Here is a 17,443-nt window from a genome sequence, read left to right as displayed (position 1 = left end):
GTGGGCAGGTGCATCACGTTGAGCTGACGAGCTGAGGGAAGACCCGGTGTCAGCTGACTGTGACAGGAAGCCTGGAAGGAAACAGGTCAAAACAACAAACTCCATTATTTGTAATTAACTCAATGTCCTTTATGTTGAATTTAATAAGCCTAAATGTTCTCCATGTGCCGTGTCTCCTCCAACTGGAGAAATGGAGAAGTTCTGGAGGTGAACCAAGAACCTGTTGGCAGGAGAAACTCCAGGCTGAGTCCTCTGAGGAACCTTACGTGAGACAGAGGGAAATTAAAGGTGTTTCGGGAGAGATGGGCCCAACGGAGAGGAAAACCATCAACAAAACCTCTGGTAGCGGTTTTGCTTGAGAAGGAAAACCAGAACACCTGAGGGGGATTAGCACCTCTTCCCGGCATAACCTGCAAGTGTTTTTAAAACTCTCACGCCTGCGGAAGTAAATCCGGAGATTTCTTCACCTTAAATCTGACTTTATTCTTGCTTTATTCTGAAGTCTTTGGTGAAAATCTTTTATTTTTCTGAGAGACTTGAGCTCCGGGCCTCAGCCATCCCTACCTTGGAATTCCACCTTGCTGCTACAGATCACGCTTGCAGGCCATTGACCTTTCGCTTGACCCGGGTCATCTGAGGATCAGACCTCATCCAAGAGATAAGCCATGCCACGGCCTTCATCAGCACCACTGTTAGAATTGGACCTATTCCTCTTCCTTCAGGCAGGATCTTTAGAAGCCATCTGAGGATGAGGTCAGTGTCAGAACTCACAAATTCAGCATTTTTCCCAACTATGTTGATAAAAAATGCAGCTTTTAAAGGTTTGGGCTCATTAATATTGTAGCGACTATACTGTGGAGGTGAAGCCAACGCTTTGAGCCACTCAGGTTCTACTCCACTGAGGTTCTACCCCAGCGGAATCTTAATGGACTCACTGAGATCCATGACGGATAAATCACGCTCAGAGACAAACTTTGCGCTCCAACACAGTCCATCAATTATCCAACAATCACAGATTCCAACATCTAGAAGGAGACTGAGCCTGTCGAAGGCCAAAACTGACCCATCCCATGCCGGTTCCTGAGGAGAACACCAAGAACCCACATGGACAAGAGGAGTTTGATACACATCAAATGTTGTTGTTACATGTTTCCGTTTGCTAGTTAAATGCTGCACGTACATGTGCGGTCTGAAAAGTTCCACCACGAGCTGGGGACTCACACCGACGACGCGGAGATGGTGCACATGCGAAGAAGAACAATCCATTTGAGCTTTAACAGAGCTTTAACAGAGCTTTAATAGAGCTTCAATAGAGCTTTAATAGAGCTTTAACAGAGCTTTAACAGAGCTTTAATAGAGCTTCAATAGAGCTTTAACAGAGCTTTAACAGAGCTTTAATAGAGCTTCAATAGAGCTTTAACAGAGCTTCAATAGAGCTTTAATAGAGCTTTAACAGAGCTTTAACAGAGCTTTAACAGAGCTTTAATAGAGCTTCAATAGAGCTTTAACAGAGCTTTAATAGCGCTTTAACAGAGCTTTAATAGAGCTTTAACAGAGCTTCAATAGAGCTTTAATAGAGCCTCGCCACCTCCAACCTGAACGTCACCTGTGCCCTTCCTGTCAATGGATTCACGGATGTCTGGATGGACAATGTGGCCACGCATGTGGTGCAATTATTTAAAAAAGGAGAAAATGAAAGATGGCGGTTTGGCCATAAATTACTCGAAGTCATTCTTTTGACAGCATCTCCAGATGGCTGTCGACAAGGAGACGCGGTCATGTGACTGCGCCTCGCTCGGCGGTCCCCGCTGTGCGCTTCCTGTCTGTTCTGACAGATTGCCAGCGGAGGAAATCTGTCTAAATGAAGTGGAAAAGTTGTTTTATTCCTTTTGCTTCTTTGTCCCAGAAAGAAGAGCTGCGGCGATGCGTTCGGGTGCAGCTCCGGCTCGGCGTACACCTCTCCGCATCTCCATTCTCTGGACAGTTCCATTGGTGCTCCTGTGCCTCCGACCCTCAGGATAACGAATACCCTCCGCAATGCCAAATCCAACACCTCATTATATTTCTTGTCTTCTTTACACATTGTTGGATCTTTAAAACAGCCTTTATCCACGATTCTATACCCTGTGTGCACCTATAGAAGACTCAGGTCTAATGAAGCTCTTTGGTTCTCTGAAAGCTACTTATCCTGCAGCAAATTAGCCTCCGGTCTGATGCCCGAATGAGTCCATGACACCTGCACTCCGAGGCCACTTGATCATTTTTCTTTGAGCTGAATTACTCCTTCACTTTACCTGTTGTAAAATTCCACGTTTGCCGGCTCGTAAGGTTCCAATGAGCGCCCCCCCCCCCCCCCCCCCCCCTCACCTCCACCCACCCACCCACCCACCCACACTGCTGCTGTCATTATTATGCCGAACTGCTAAGGAGCCACACGACTCTGCAGAAGGAACAGAAAGCTTTTTGAAACAAATTACAGGGTGAGCTGGAAGGTACGGCAGCAATTCTGCCGAGTAATTTCGAAAGGGCAGCCTGAACATGCTCAGGAAGCGGGTCTGGAGAGCCTCGGCGCGTCTCCTGCATCAAAAGAGCTCAATTTCAGGGAAGGCGCTCAACATTTGAATGTCAAAAATCCCGAGTTTCCTGCAACTCCTCCTTTTCCGTCTTCAAGGCAGCACCGAACATACAGAGGCTGAAAAGACTGAACATAAAGAACGCGGACGGAGATGTCAGAGGTCTGGCCAGGGAAGGACGGGAAGGTCTGTTATGGACGGAAAACAGGCTGCCAGCCTGAAGGTGAGCGTCACAGCAGACGCAAATTAACCAGACAGATGCCAACAAAATACCGCAGGAGCTCATCAGTTGTCTTTTCTTGGTTTTCAAAGTGTTCACACAGCCCCCAGAGACGAGTGTCGGTAAATGTCACGCTCGTCAGTTGTTTGCAACCTCGATGCCGCGTTTTTTTTCCCCGGGAACAGAGAGGGGAAACAGGCCGAGTGGCCGAGTAGCCCACTGGCATTCATTTCAGTGGAATTCCCGCTTGGCTTTTTACTGTAAATGGGCGCCGCGTTCAGTCACCTCTCCAACGCGCTCGGGTTTCTGCTCATTAAAAATATTTGCCTGGATGACACTGCTCCGCTTCCACCCAACTGTGGCTGTGTCATCTGCACCGACAATCTGTCAGACGTTCCATTGTTTCCTTCTGTCACAGCCGACGAGGATCTTTCAATTACGCTGGAGCCTTCCTGGCTGTGTACATCTGATTTAAGGTGGAAAAATATCAAATTAAGCCATAAGATGGAGATGAGCAGCGTTTTACAACCGTAAACCCCATTTATTTCTCTCAGGCAGTTGTTTTGGATGAAGTGGAACAAGCTAATGCTAACTGGGGACATTTATAATCACTATAAACGCAGCCAGACTCGGGTGTGTTAAATGTACTCAATCAGAGGTTGTCGAACCCAGTCCTACAAGGGACGTAATCCTGGTTTTCCCTCCCACCACGTAGGAATACGGATCCCAGATGAAAGCAGGTGTCTACCTGGTAGGACAGAAAACCTGGATGATGGTCTTCAAAGCACTGGATTGAACACCTGACCTAGCTTAACTGGCTATCTTCCTGCCTGTTTCCCCACATCTCTAGCTTCTACATCGCTTTGTTCCCGGTCTGAGGTCCGCCGTGTCGGCGCTCCTCCTCTCCGATGGTGCGGCGGCTCAGTCAAGACCGGTTTTGGCGCGCGAAGGGCTCAACCTTCGTCCTGACGGGCAACATTTTTAGCAGCTCCGCTGCCACTGCTAAACTGTAAATCAAAGCCTTCCTCGTAGCGGCGGCGTTCCCGACACGTGCGGCCGTCACGAGCAGAGCGAGCAGCTGAGCGACCTTTACTGCAGGTGTAAATTAAACGTGTCCCCCCCTCCCCCCGTCTGTCCGCCCACATCTGTCCATCACGTCACCTGCACTTCCCTGCAGTGCATTATGGGAAATGATGCTAAACACACTTAAATGACCTGCAGTGCTTGCTTTGATCAGTCTGTTTGCTTTGATGTGCGTTGCTTTTGATGCCCCGAAACTATGAAAAGCTGCGTAATTGCTGACGGGAAAAGTTGCATTTCTTCCCAATGTTTCGGAAGAGCTCGCCGCCCTCCTCTCCCTCGCCACGATGCGGGATTGTTTGAGAGGGGGCGTAATATCGCATTAAGGGGGGTGCGTTTCCTGAATAGGGGTTGTGGGATTATGCCAATTTGAGATGTGCTTCGGCGACGATCCCGTTTAGCCGGAGCGGAACTTTTCATTTGGATTTGTGGGTTTCACAAGATGAGACCAAGACGTTCCGACCGACCTGGGATTCTGTCCCGGCTCAAACTGAAATTGATTAAGTCGTGATATTCAAAAATCGGCGTCGGGGTTTTCGCTGCGCGAGAGGATGATGGATGTTCCGCTCCACCAGCGATGTCAGCGGTGCCCTTCGGCGCCGCCGCGTCATCCGTCATCTGGGAGCAACTTTACCTTCCGGCGTGTCAACACGGCCACGCGGCGGCGTGTCATTGAGCGCGCCTGCCGCGGGACCTTGTTTCTCCTCATCATCCTCCATCCATCAAGGCTTCTTCGGCGCTGATCGACGGCGGCCCACCCACTTCGGTGCCCCCGAAACCGTCCGACCTTCGCCCGGGCCGCCGCCACCGAGCGCTGATTAATACGACAGCGTTCCCCCCTCACTGCCCGGAAGTGACATCATCCCAAATGTGTTTGCCGTATAATGGCGCTCGATGGAGGCGGGGTTTTGCTGATGACTGCATCCATCACCTCAACGCCTGAAAAACTTTTACCGTTTAGGCAGAAAGTCGGTCAAAAGGAAGAGCAGCAGCGTTTGGTTTTGGCCTGTGACCAATCGCAGCCGCCGTGGAGGTAATAGCAGATCAGTAAGTAAATTAGCATCAGAGATGTGAGACGCTAACGGTGGATTTTACCTGAGGATGTGGAACGCTAACTCCTAATCCTGCATTAGAGGAATACCTGATGAGGATGTTTGTATGGATGAGGGCTCCTTCCATGTTTTATACCCCTCTGAAACGGCAGATGGTCATAAAATTTACAGACCCGCGTTAATGTTTTACACTCGCGCAGGTTTGAGAGAAGCTAACACTTTTGGGACGAGAGGAAATATATATATATATATATAAAATAACAGGAAGTTGCTTTATTTATTTTTTTGAGAAAATGCTTTACAGCCTTTGATGGTAAATTGCAGTTGAAACCACGTTTATTCCCAACCAGCTGCAGAGAACACAGAGGTGAGTTAGCAGCTGCGCTAACGTGCATATTTTAAACCGTGTTGTTGCTCAAATCTGGTCAAAACACATTTATATGCGCCGCAATAACCCCATAAACCCCATAAAACACATGTTTTCTGCCTGAAAGGCTGAAATGTGGCATTTCTGCGCTCCTCAGATGCCGCCTTCTATTACATTCACCCTTTCATTTATCCTTCTAGCATCCTTCTCTATCAGAGGTTAGCTGTGGAAATGAGAACAAAACCAAAAACTGTTGGGGGAAAAAAACGGATCGCTGCCCATTAAATTAAAGAGGCGAGCGCGCAGGCTTTAATCAGCTCTGTGTGATCAGAGTAATAAATAGTTTTATTGCTTTCACATCCGTCAGCGTGATGTCCGTCTAAGTAATATCAGACTGTAATTACTTAAATGATTTAATGGACGCCGGGTCCTCCGAACATCCACCAATCAGACCCTGCACGCCCCAAATGTGAGACAGGAAAGGTTCTATTCATATTCGGGCAGCGTTCTTACCTTTGCCATCTGCCAGTCAGAAAGACGAGCAGCAGGTGTTAGCATGGCGTTAGCGGCGCGGCGCGGGAATGAACCTCTGCGGGGGAGGGGGTTTTCCACATGTTTCCAAAACCGTCTCCATCATCGGACGTTATAGTCGTTCTTTGATGTTATTACGCTGCTTTCATGTTTCTGATTCCTTTCACTTTCATCCGTTTTGACAGGATCGAGATAAGAAACCCACCGTTATGTCGCTACGTCGCCTCCCAGACGGAACGTATAACGACGCGACGTTAGCGGCGTTCCGAAAAAGGGCTCGTGCCTTTCAAACACGGATCTTTTGTGCTTTCTTCTATTCTGGAGCCAAGAAGTCCATTTTAGCTGACAATCAATAAAAATGTAGATGACACTGGAGACTCGGAAAGCACTTGTGCGTACCTGAGGTGTAAGTGTAGCATTTAGCGCGGCGACTGAAGAGCAGCAGCTACAGACCACTTCAGACCTCCGCCTGTGGCTGCTAATGATTTTGTGTCAGGATTTGTTTTTTCCACTGAATGGAGCCTGGCTGGGACTCATTAGCTGCCTTCGCAAACTTTAAAAAACCCCAAACATACAACAGCCTTCAGTCTGCAAGAGTCTACGAAGAGTTTCTCGCTTCGCATCGGATTTAGATCTGGATTAGAATTATATTTCTTTAAAAATCTGCATGTTGCAGATAATAAGCAAGGCCCCTTCCATTCGTGGTCATGTGGAATTAGAACCAACAACCCTGTTTTCTGATGAAGGAAGGCGTTTGACACTAATTGCTGAGCTTGCACGTCTAATGGAGAATACTGACATTTAATCAATGACGTTCCGCTACATCACACGTATGAGTTACGGAACTAAGAGAAATGCAAATGGAGCGTCGAACCAGACGTTTTACTGGAGTTGAACGTTAGAAATGAGACCGTTAGCGTCCGCGGCGGCGCTCGGGGTCTGTTTGATGCTCACCTGGGTGGATCAAGGTACGTCTAGATTTTAAGCTTTGGCTGAAAATGGCGCGACCTTGACTCGCGCTCGCTAAAATGTGAGCTTGTCCTTGAAACGACCGTTTTTTCTCTTTTTGTGGAACATGTTCCTGCAGCTCCGTCAGACAGTGCCGATGGATTTAATTCTCACCGCTTCTCCCTCTCAGTCAAACAACCGGCGTTCCGCTGTTGCGCCTGATTTACTGGGTCGCGTCCGAGTCGCCCGCTGCTCCAATCAGGAGCTCGCAGGACTCTTAGAGCTCACGTGGATCCTGGTGTCTCTGTTTCAGACTTGCTTCACCTCCGGGATGAACACGTGTTTTGGTCGTTCATGGGATGAGGAATTCTGTTCAGATCAGGAAGAAACAAGCAAAACACCAACACTGACACGTTCAAGAGGGGAAAATGGGGCAAATCTCCGCGGTGCCGACGCCTCGAGTGCACTTCAAACTGACGCGTCGCTCCTCGATTTTTCGCCATAAAAAAAGGGGGATCCACTGTAAACAGGAAATGAGAGGATGGAGTGAGCGAAACAGGAAGTATTTATGAGGAGAAACATCTGAAACCAATGGGCCCCACCATTGTGACCATGTCCCGACGTTGACCTGGCGGCCACGGTTCTGATGCTAACCCGTTCGTGTCCAACCACAGATCTCCACTCAGCCCTTTTAAACACACGAGTATTAATCACACGCATCCACAAGGACCTAAAGGGGCCGTTTCCATGGCGCCCTTCCAACTCAGCAGCCCTTCTCTGTTATTATACCGCGCTATAGACCCGTCGTATAGGGCGGGAGATGAAAATAGCAGCGCTTCACCAAGGTGATGAGGTTAGCATGGAGCGAGGAGGAGAGCCAGATGCTAACGAGAACCCGGACTCCGACGTGGATCGTAAATAACCATGAGGCAGCTGATCTCTGATCCGTATCTCTGCACATTAATCTGTGCGTAACTCTTTGACTCGTAATGTTTTAAATTACACGTCCGTGCTTGACATTAATCGGAGACTCCGTTTCTTTAATTACATGTTGGTGTCTCCGTTAATGTCGGTCGTCCCCAGCCGAGGTGGGAATCTTCCACTGGATCTGCAGCAGGGGCGGCGCGGCGCCGTCTGAGGGACGCGGGCGGGGACCCGGTAAGAAGGCACCCGCTCATCAAATGTTACCCGTGTCGAGATGCTCGTTAGCTGCTAATTTTCCCGCATTTACCACCAAAGCTGAGACCAACCTGGACCCGTCAGGCTCGGCTGAGCTTGTTGCTTTTGTGTGATATTTTTTAAGTCAACGCTCGATCCGACGCGACACGTGTGTCCGTGGGGACCTAAAGCCCAGCGGCGGGCTCCGGTCGGAGCTCCCTTTTGGAATTCTGTTGAATTCCTCCCTATTTCCAGGGAGACCGTCGGCCTTAATGAGGCCTAATCAACATTATTTAGAGGGAAGATAAAACTTGTTGACACAGATTAGGAAGATCGTCCTAATGAGCTCAGGCTGGAGATTCCCGCGACTGTGATATGCAGATAAAATTCCCGTCATTAGGTGCGATAAGTTAAAATCCTCAGATAAGTGCGCGGGTGTTTGCTCCGGGGCAGCGTTGATCCGGCGTTAAACCGGCGCCTCGGAGTGTTTGTGTGCAGAAATTGGTCCTGAGCTGCCGAGACGCCGCGTTCGGAATGAATATTTGTTCTAAAACCAGCAGAGGAATTTAATTCCACTTTGAGGCAAGTAAGGCCCACTTCCACCTCGTGTTACCCTCACACACACGCGCGCACACACACACACACACGAGCGCACACACACACACTCCTTGAAGATGCATTCTCAGGCTCCGGAGCTCCCAGCAATGCTGTTGAAAACGATCGATGGTGGTGTCTGTGCCTCTTGACCCGTAATCCAAGTCTCTGTCAGCTCTGTTCCAGCACTCCCAACAGCCAGGAGGCACACACACACACACACACACACACACACACACACACACACACACACACACACACACACACACACACACACACACATCCTTAAGGAGCTGTGAAATAAGATAGTCCGTCTGAAGAACGTGTGCAGCTTTATGCACTCAGCATACGGGCTGCTTAAACACACTGTGGACGGGATCGTAAACAACAGATGGAGGGACGAGCAGATTCACCACAGACGGCTTTGGAACACACTCGGGTCTGGAGCCTGTCGGCAGCTCCGCCGGCCCCCTGCTGGGCTCTCGCCTCTCACTCCACCTGCAGCCACTCCTGTTGTGATGCAGGGGTGATGTTTACATGCAGCAGTGCTACGGCTAAATAAAACAACGCCGAGCCTCTCGCTGTATTCATGGTGGTGCGTTAGCTCCACGCAGAGCCGTAAGCTAATTGATTAGCTCAGCCTTTCAACTAGCGGCTGGTCTGTTTATGCCCATTTCCAGGGCTCAGCGATTAATTGGGCGATAAATATTCCAGCGAAGCTTCTGCACACAGGTGCAGCACACGGGGGCATCGATCCCACTCTCAGAAGTGTTGGGATCCTTTGATTTGGGCTGGCGCCCAGGTGGAATGCGCTCTAAATATTAACGAGGATGCGGGAGATGCAGGTGAACGCAGGTGCGAGCGGACGCGTCTGCGGCCCCGACACGGAGTCGCGCGCCAGCTTTGAAGCGTCAGAGAGAAGATTCAGTGATCTGGAATGAGCCTCCTGCCAGCGAGGGTGTCCCCATTAGACTTCCATGAGCGCCACATGTGCTGCACCTGTGCCTCGGCGTGTGTGTGTGTGTGTGTGTGTGGGGGGGGGGGGGGGGCGCTACAGTACAGACCATTTCACAGACTCTTTCATTTCTGGTCCAAGCGGGGTTCGAGTCCTGCCGGCTGCTCTGGGGTCAGCGCGCATCATAATTCAGGCAGGTGTGTTGAGTGGGGGGGGGGCAGCTGAGGCACGTCCAGATTGTGACTTGTTATGCCAAACATGTCGGGGGAAGGGGGGGCAGATGGGGGTCGTCTGATGGGCTCGAAAGCACCCAAACACTGGCGAATGCATCAGGTCGCCACTTTGAGCTCGGTTCTAAAATAGAAAAGTGCCTTCAATGAAAACAGGACGTTTGGAACGCTGCTGGGATTACGTAAACAAGCTGATACCAAAGTTGGGGGGGGGGTGGGGGTGGGGGAGGGGGGGGTCGGACTGGGGGAGCATGTCAGCACAATTTCTGCGTGAAATGCCCAGTCGTTCACATTTACAGGAATACTCCCGACACGTTGGAGACAATGTGCTTCCCTCCGTAATTTCCTGAATCCTGATCCCGGGTCCTTTATTCCAGGTGATTCCGTTCAGCCTCCGACCCAGCACAAACCCAGTTTTCCAAATTAATCCTCGGGCCAAAAAAATCCTAATCCTCCAACGTCAAACGAAGCGAGGACCGGCCGTAACGACCTCACGTCCCCCGTTTCGCTCCTTTTTTTGATCTCTCTTCCAGGCAGGGGATTGGACACACTTCATCCAGTGGACAGCATAATCCCACACACACACACACACACACACACACACATAGCAAATGTGACAGACCAACAATGGCGGTTGGAGAGGTTAATGGCGCTCCACGGCCCTCAGAGCTAAGCGCTTCCATACACGGGCCAGACGCAGGCGGACTATTAAACAACCTGCGGGAGCGGCGGCGTTCGCCAGGAATCTGCCTCCTTAAACGGATGATTGGGAGCGTGAAGACACAGATTTAAAGATAGACGAGAGGACGAGGCAGGAATGGAAAGAGTCGGAGGTGGAGTAAGAGGCTTAGCGGTGGCCGTTAGCGCTCGTCTCCGGTGTCCTCTCGCTCCCGGATCATCCCGACAGCCAGCAGGTCAGGCTGAAGGTCGCGGCGTCGTCGGAGGGAAAAGAACAACCATCGATTCGCCGCCTCAGTGTGGTAACGCACGCAGGGTTAAACGACACATCTGGAACTTTAGGGGTTGTAAATCCTGGAAACTTCCTTTGAACAGCGCCGGCGTGTTGAGATGCAGCCTCGTTATCGTGGTGTCGGGGCTTCGTGACCCCCGTCCGATGTTGGTTTTAGACCCAATTTTTGGGTGTCAGGACGAACGTCCTTCTATTCTGATGTCGTCCGTACAGGAGGTGCACGGGACGGTCTGCAAATTAGGAGGTTCTTTTTTTAACGAGGAACGTCGGAAAATGGAAAAGCGAAAGCGTCTTTTCTCAACAAAAGGACGCGAGATGAGCTTGACCTTTAATGCATCATTACTGTAAATTCCTCCTCGGCTCCCGGAGACATTTTAGGCAAAAGCAGAGTTGCAATAAAAACAAGTATAATGAGCCGCAGAGGTCAGGAAACTGCCGGCGGAGGTTTGATCGCAGCCCAGGCGGCCGCAACGAGGACGGAAAGGTCTGAGACACGCGAACGGATCTGGTGGATCCCTTCAAACCCGTTCAGGATCCGCTAATTAGCAGTTAGCGCTTTACATCACAGTCCAACACAGTAATACCAGCGCGATAATAACACAAATATCAGCAACACTGTTACATGTGCATTTAAATGTATGTGCTCATTAACAATGTCTGCCATTTATTACTGTGTTATTACAACGTGCTGAACAGCGCTATAGTACAGTGATGCGGTGCTAATAAGCTAACATCCTGTCATGACAGGACATACGAGACCTAGCAGAGCTCAGCAGCAACGAAGAAATTAAAGCTTCATTTCAGAAAGACCTGCGTGAAAAACCGATAGACAGATATAACAGATATAAAAGCCGCCGCGCCGAAAAATCCTTTCAGCCCTTTCAAATCTCAGCCTTTTAGAGCCAAATCAGAGTTTACAGTCGCAAACTTCTGACAAGTTGGACACTTTTTCAAAGCATGGTTAAAAAAAAAAAAGGGAAAGCTGAAACATAGCTGTAAAAGAATTTCTATAAACAGGAAGAACCCCTGGAGGAAGACCTGGTTCATACTGGGGGACCGTCCAGCGGATGGACGGAAGACAGAGAGAGACAGAGAGAGAGAGAGAGAGAGAGAGAGACTACATAACAAGCTAGTGCTAATGACATCATCGCTATGACCTCCAGGATCTCAGGTGTCCTCCCACGAATGACAGGTACGGACTTATGTAATATACGTTAAACATGGCCGACGTCACACTGCCGACGTGGAACCAACACATACGGCGTGAAATGAAAGACTGAGAGAGGAGGAGGAGGAGGAAGAGGAGGAGGAGGAGGAGGAAGAGAGCATGAGCCATCCTGTCCTCAACTCCTGTGAGACACCTTCATTTACATGTCAAAGGAAGCAGCTCATCTCCTTTTTGATTAATTTCTCCACTGAAACTCCTCGTCTGGTGTGTGTGTGCGTGTATGTGTGTGTGTGTGTGTGTGTGTGTGTGTGTATATATGTGTATATATATGGTGCACAGCAACAGTAGTAGGGTGTTATAAGGCTATATGCATAAATTATTCATCTGGCTTTGAAGAGAAAGATAAACCAACACACACAAGTGACGCGAGATCATTAAAGTGGGAAAAACAGCCTTCTGGGATTGGCTACTATTGTGGGATGGAGTCCTTGGAACACCTTCTTCGTCTCCCATTGTGTTTTCTCCAGGTTGCGTCAGCCGCAATCTGCTGCTTGTTCCCGAAAATCGGAGAAATCTGCTCCAAGACTCTGTGAATCTAAACACGACGCGCTAAATCAAGAGGATTCCCCCCGAAGTTTTCCCACTGTGGGTCGATCCCGACCCCATGCTAACGCCTCCACATTAGCAGGCTGTTAGCGTCACAATGCCCACGAATGTTTGGGAAGAGAGGAGGGAGAAAGGAAGCTGAAGGGCGGGAGAGTTTCAACGAGACGGTTAATTCTTCCTCACCGCTACGATGTTTCGGCCTTGTGCACGACTGAGATGAAGACAAAGGCGCACTTAGCCTACAGTAGGAGTGAATTGTTGATTCTCCTTCTCCTTCCTCATAACCCGAGAAGCCTTCGAATAAAAGATTTACGACTCATTATTTGATATTTTCAGATAACGTCGTCTGTGGAGTAGCAGCAGCAACAGATGCTAACAGGTTCAAAATGGCTGCTCTGAAAATTGTTGTTCCACTAACCCTAACCCTAGCACCGAAATATGAGTCGAGTTGAGATTAAAGAAACGCAGCGAAAAGACGCGTTTAGCCGCTTATGCTCATTTAGCTCCTCTTAGCTAACGCCAGGACAGCTGCGTGGCTGATTCAAGGTTGTAAAACCAGTATCGTGTTATTATGACCATTATTAGGCCCTTTCCCTTTCTGTTGATAGGCTAATTAATTGAATTAATTTATCCGCAGTCTGCTAGCGTTGTTGTTTTTAGCTCATCGTGATTTGTGGTCTCGTATCGAGTGGCTGTAATTCCAGATAACACGTCCCGCTGTTTTCCACTCTCGTGCGCCAGAACAGCAGTAAATTGTGTCGGAAGGAGACGCGGCCGGCGGAGAAGCTTCGCCTTTACGGCCAGTTTGATGAAGGAAAACTGGGGATTTAAAGCAGCAAATCAACGCCAATCAACAGACGCGGGCGTAAACCCGCGAGAAAGAACGAAGGGGAAGGTTAATGAGGGAGAGAGGAGAACCGGGGAGCTGAGAATGATCAGAGCCGGAGAGGACGGGAGGAGAAAATCTGCTGCGAGAAACAGAAACTAATGAATTAAAAACAGATTTACACGGAACAAATGCTGGGAAATAAAGTGGAGTGCGCACGAACAACACTGCTCAAGGGTGACGCCAAGGAGAAGGTCTGGAGATGAATTAGGCTTCCTGATGAACTCATTAGCGTTTGGGGATCCGATCACTAAAATCAGCGATCAATTCCAGTTCCTGCTTGGTGACCTTCAGCAGTCAAAAGCCTCGTTATGAGGGAGGTTTCTGCCTCGTCTGCGCAGCACCTGCCGGGTCCAGCAGAACCAGAACCTGCTGGTAGGACTAGAACCTGCTGGCAGAACCAGAACCTGCTGGTAGGAAGGTTGGTTTCACGTCGAGGACGGAGGGGACGCTCCAAACCAAGATGGCGGCAGAGTGGGAGGGGACATGTGAGTCCAGTCCAGCACAGATGAGAGTCCAGTCCAGTAAAGATGTTAATCCAGTCCAGTACAGATGAGAGTCCAGTCCAGTAAAGATGTGAATCCAGTCCAGTACAGATGTGAATCCAGTTCAGTACAGATGAGAGTCCAGTCCAGCTCAGATGTGAGTCCAGTCCAGCACGGATATGAATCCAGTCCAGCACGGATATGAGTCCAGTCCAGTACAGATGAGAGTCCAGTCCAGCTCAGATGTGAGTCCAGTCCAGCTCAGATGTGAGTCCAGTCCAGCACGGATATGAGTCCAGTCCAGCATGGATGTGAGTCCAGTCCAGCAGGGACATAAGTCCAGTCCTGCCAGGCTTTCAGCTTTCATGATACCAGTGTGTGCACGTAAAAGGACCCAAATTGTGACAGTTGCGTTCCCCAAGCCCCAAGAGCACATTGCGACGTCCGGTCGTTAAACCAGGAATCTCCAGATCAACCATTATGAATGCTAATGAGCCTCTCTTCGTTAAGGTGCAGATTCCCTCCAATTCAAACGTCCTCTTGGTCCTGAGGTTAGACGGAATACGCCAAACCTTCCCAGCGCCCCCATCATCATTCCGCTCTTTGGCTGTGTGTGTCTTCACGTCCACATGCCAAGAATCTCGCATTCCCATTTAGAAGGGGACAATGGGCCCCGCTTGACAGGGCGGCCTTGGCCTAAATTACGCGGCGCCATCCCAGCGCGTTCCATTATAAAAAGCAATTGAAGCAATTAGGGCGCGTGAACGTCTACGGTTGGACCAAGGGTGCGTGGATCTCCGGGGTGAGCCGCCGCATCTTCCGAGATACAGATCAAGCTCTCCGCCATCCGATGTGGGAGGAAATCAGGACGTCATCCTTGAGTTGTGATTACTTTGGCACGTGGCGTGTAACGAGCTGGGGGCTCACTGAGCGGGCGCGCCGCGTCAGGCAGGGGGACGGTTGATGGAAGGAATGTTTCAGGGCGCAAACCATCAAAATCAGCGGCATTCATCCTAAAGCTCAGCAGGCGGTGAAGGCGAGAAGGGGTGGGGGGGGGGGGGGTGGGGGGGGTGAGCCAAATGAGACATGACAGAGAATTGAAATGTGGGGGGGGGAAGAGGCATAGATGGTTGGTGGTAGCGAGGTCGGAGATCTTACAGAGGGAAAGTGGGATAGAAGGAGGCAGTGGAAGGCGAAGGGGCGTGTAAGCACGAGAGAAACGAGGGGGGGGGGGGGGCTTTTCAACTGCAGCGCTGGCAGAAAAAAAAGACCCAGATTCCGAACCGAGTGGAACAATCTGCACCCCGGAGGGGGAATCTGGTTTTGCTGTTCCTCCTGCTTTCACCACACAAATGACAAAGTTGGAGGAGTTAACTTGTTATTTTCAAACAGGCCTCCTCATCAGGGCCCCCATCAGCCGCCCGGGGGTCCTGGAGATCGCCACGGATCTTTCAAAGGGATCCTGCAGGACGTGATGACCACAGCTCAGACCTTCTCGCCTCCAACAGCCCGAGGAGCCTCCAGGTTTCTGTCTGATGTGGGAGCACCCCCTCACACACACACACCCTCCCCCCCCCTCACACACACACACACACCGTCACCCAGAGAATTGCTGGTCCAATAGTATCAGAAAGAGATGAACGCAGCTGTTTAACGTTACGTTGAAGTGTAACGTACGAGAGAAGGACCCTTATGGAGGCGTAGAGTGAACCTGAGCAGGATTCTTATCGCAGGAGAGCTGTTAACGATGATGGATGCTCCAAGGATGTCCCCAGATTCTGGGCCACCTCCACCGGGCCCCCGAAATATCGGGTTCTACTCAGAGCCCTGCATCACAGGCTGAGCATTAGCTCCGTGTCATCTTCACCGTGCATTAGCATGTGGGACTTCCTTTTGATGGAATGCACGTCCATCTGGCGAACTTTGCAAGGCCAAATATTTATGTTTGCGTGTTCCTCGAGTCCACATTTAACGTCTGGCTGCGGGAGATAACAGGAAACGCTACATGCTAAAAAGTGAAGGCGACGGCAGCGTTGGGGTCAGCGTTCGCCGAAGGGTCGCTTCTCAGAGTCCCAAACACGTTCTGTTTACCTCAGACATCCTACGAATGGACTCCGCTGTATTTATTCTTCTTGCTTGTTTAAAAATAAAGATTTCTGAACAAATAGAGACACAGCGGAGACATTAAATTCACCAGAAACAAGGGGGAACGCTGTAAAAGCTTCAGGAGATAGTAAAAACCTCTGACAGGCAACTTTTTCATCAACGCAAAAGCATCCGTCTGCGAATTATTAATTTCTCTGGCAGCCCTTCAACAGTTTTGGAACTGTCGTTAAGTCAGGCTAATGTCACCGCTTTCCTTCAATACTCAAATTAAATCCATCCGTTTTCTGTTAACTGCTAATTATTCTAATTACATCTGAGGAATGTGGCAGCAGCAGGAAATACACCCCCCGGACAAGTCGCCAGGACGCGCACGCTCGTGGAATTCAAGTTTGAGGGTCTGGAATTGACTCCACAACCTTCCCATTGTCAGATATCGCTGGTAAGAATTTCGACACCCTGTGACGTGGCAGAAATGGGACCATTTCTACGTTTGAACCTCAGCTTGGAACCTGTTTCACCATCATCATCATCACCTGTAATTGCGATCATTCTTGTCTGATTTTACTCTCTGCTGAATCTAGAGATGTGCAAGTCATCGCCGGAGCGTCCGCGCACGTCCGAAGCTCCATGTCAGGACAACAAAAGAGCAAAAACCCGGCGAGATAATTAGTCAATTACCGGGCTGCTGTTAATACTTGTAATGCGCGGCGCTGAGAGGAGAGAACGCGCCGTGATGGCAAATAATGAGGCCAAATGAAGAGCAGGTAATGGGGAATGATTAAAGCAGCACCGTGGGTTCTGCTCTGCTCTCCTCTCATCACAACTTGAAGACTCGAGCAGCCTCATCATGATGCACTCGCTCGCCCCGCTTCTCTCTCACTGGTAGGAGGAAGAAAAAGCCGTGAAAGAGGAGCGCTGTGTGCAGGAGCGCCGCTCTCATTCATCCAGCAGCTCTCACCACGGAGGGAGGGGGCCAGCGGCCGCTCTTACGCAGCATTTTCAGAGAAATACCCAAGAACCGCCGGACGCGTGTGCGCGGATGAATGTCGACACGTTTCGGGATGGACGCGTCTGTGCGCGCTCCACCGCCGGTGCAGCACCCCGCCGAGGACCGGGTGGAAGCTCGTCTACCCAAATAAAGTTAAATGAAGTTGGAGTAGAGGCTCGTTCCGGAGGATTCGGTGTGAATTTTTGATTTTATTTTTTCTTCTGGAGTTGACAGGGTCTGCCTGGTTCTTTTGGTTGCATCCGTGCGCCTTTCTGACACGAACTCTGGCTCCGCTGCGCTCCACACCCGCGCAGAAACTCTCACGCTGCTCCGGTGTGTCCTCCTCCCAGTCCCGAGAGAATGAGGAGTCGCTGGGTGAAGCATGAGCTGTCAGGGCATCAGTCATAAGCGGCCGTCTTTGCTATGGGAGAGGGCGGCTCTCGGCTTCCTGCTCTGCTGCTTCGGCTGCTGGACCTCTGGTGCCGCCGGCAGAGCCTCACCCGCCGCCGGACAACGAGGCGACGGC

The 17,443-nt window shown here is 50.3% G+C and overlaps 1 long non-coding RNA gene across 1 annotated transcript; it reads left to right on the top strand.

Moving 5' to 3' along the window:
* The first annotated feature begins 7,405 nt into the window (after window positions 1-7,405).
* Window positions 7,406-11,851, top strand: LOC115248028 (uncharacterized). The gene is made up of 3 exons (XR_003887055.1): window positions 7,406-7,738; window positions 7,855-7,929; window positions 11,696-11,851. It is a non-coding gene; the product is annotated as an uncharacterized lncRNA (long non-coding RNA).
* Window positions 11,852-17,443: the final 5,592 nt, after the last annotated feature.

This window comes from Takifugu rubripes, chromosome 22 (genome assembly GCF_901000725.2).
Source record: "Takifugu rubripes chromosome 22, fTakRub1.2, whole genome shotgun sequence".
Classification (NCBI taxonomy): Eukaryota; Metazoa; Chordata; class Actinopteri; order Tetraodontiformes; family Tetraodontidae; genus Takifugu; species Takifugu rubripes.
Note: the sequence above shows the minus strand (reverse complement) of the source record. Positions and strands in the feature narration are given on the sequence as shown.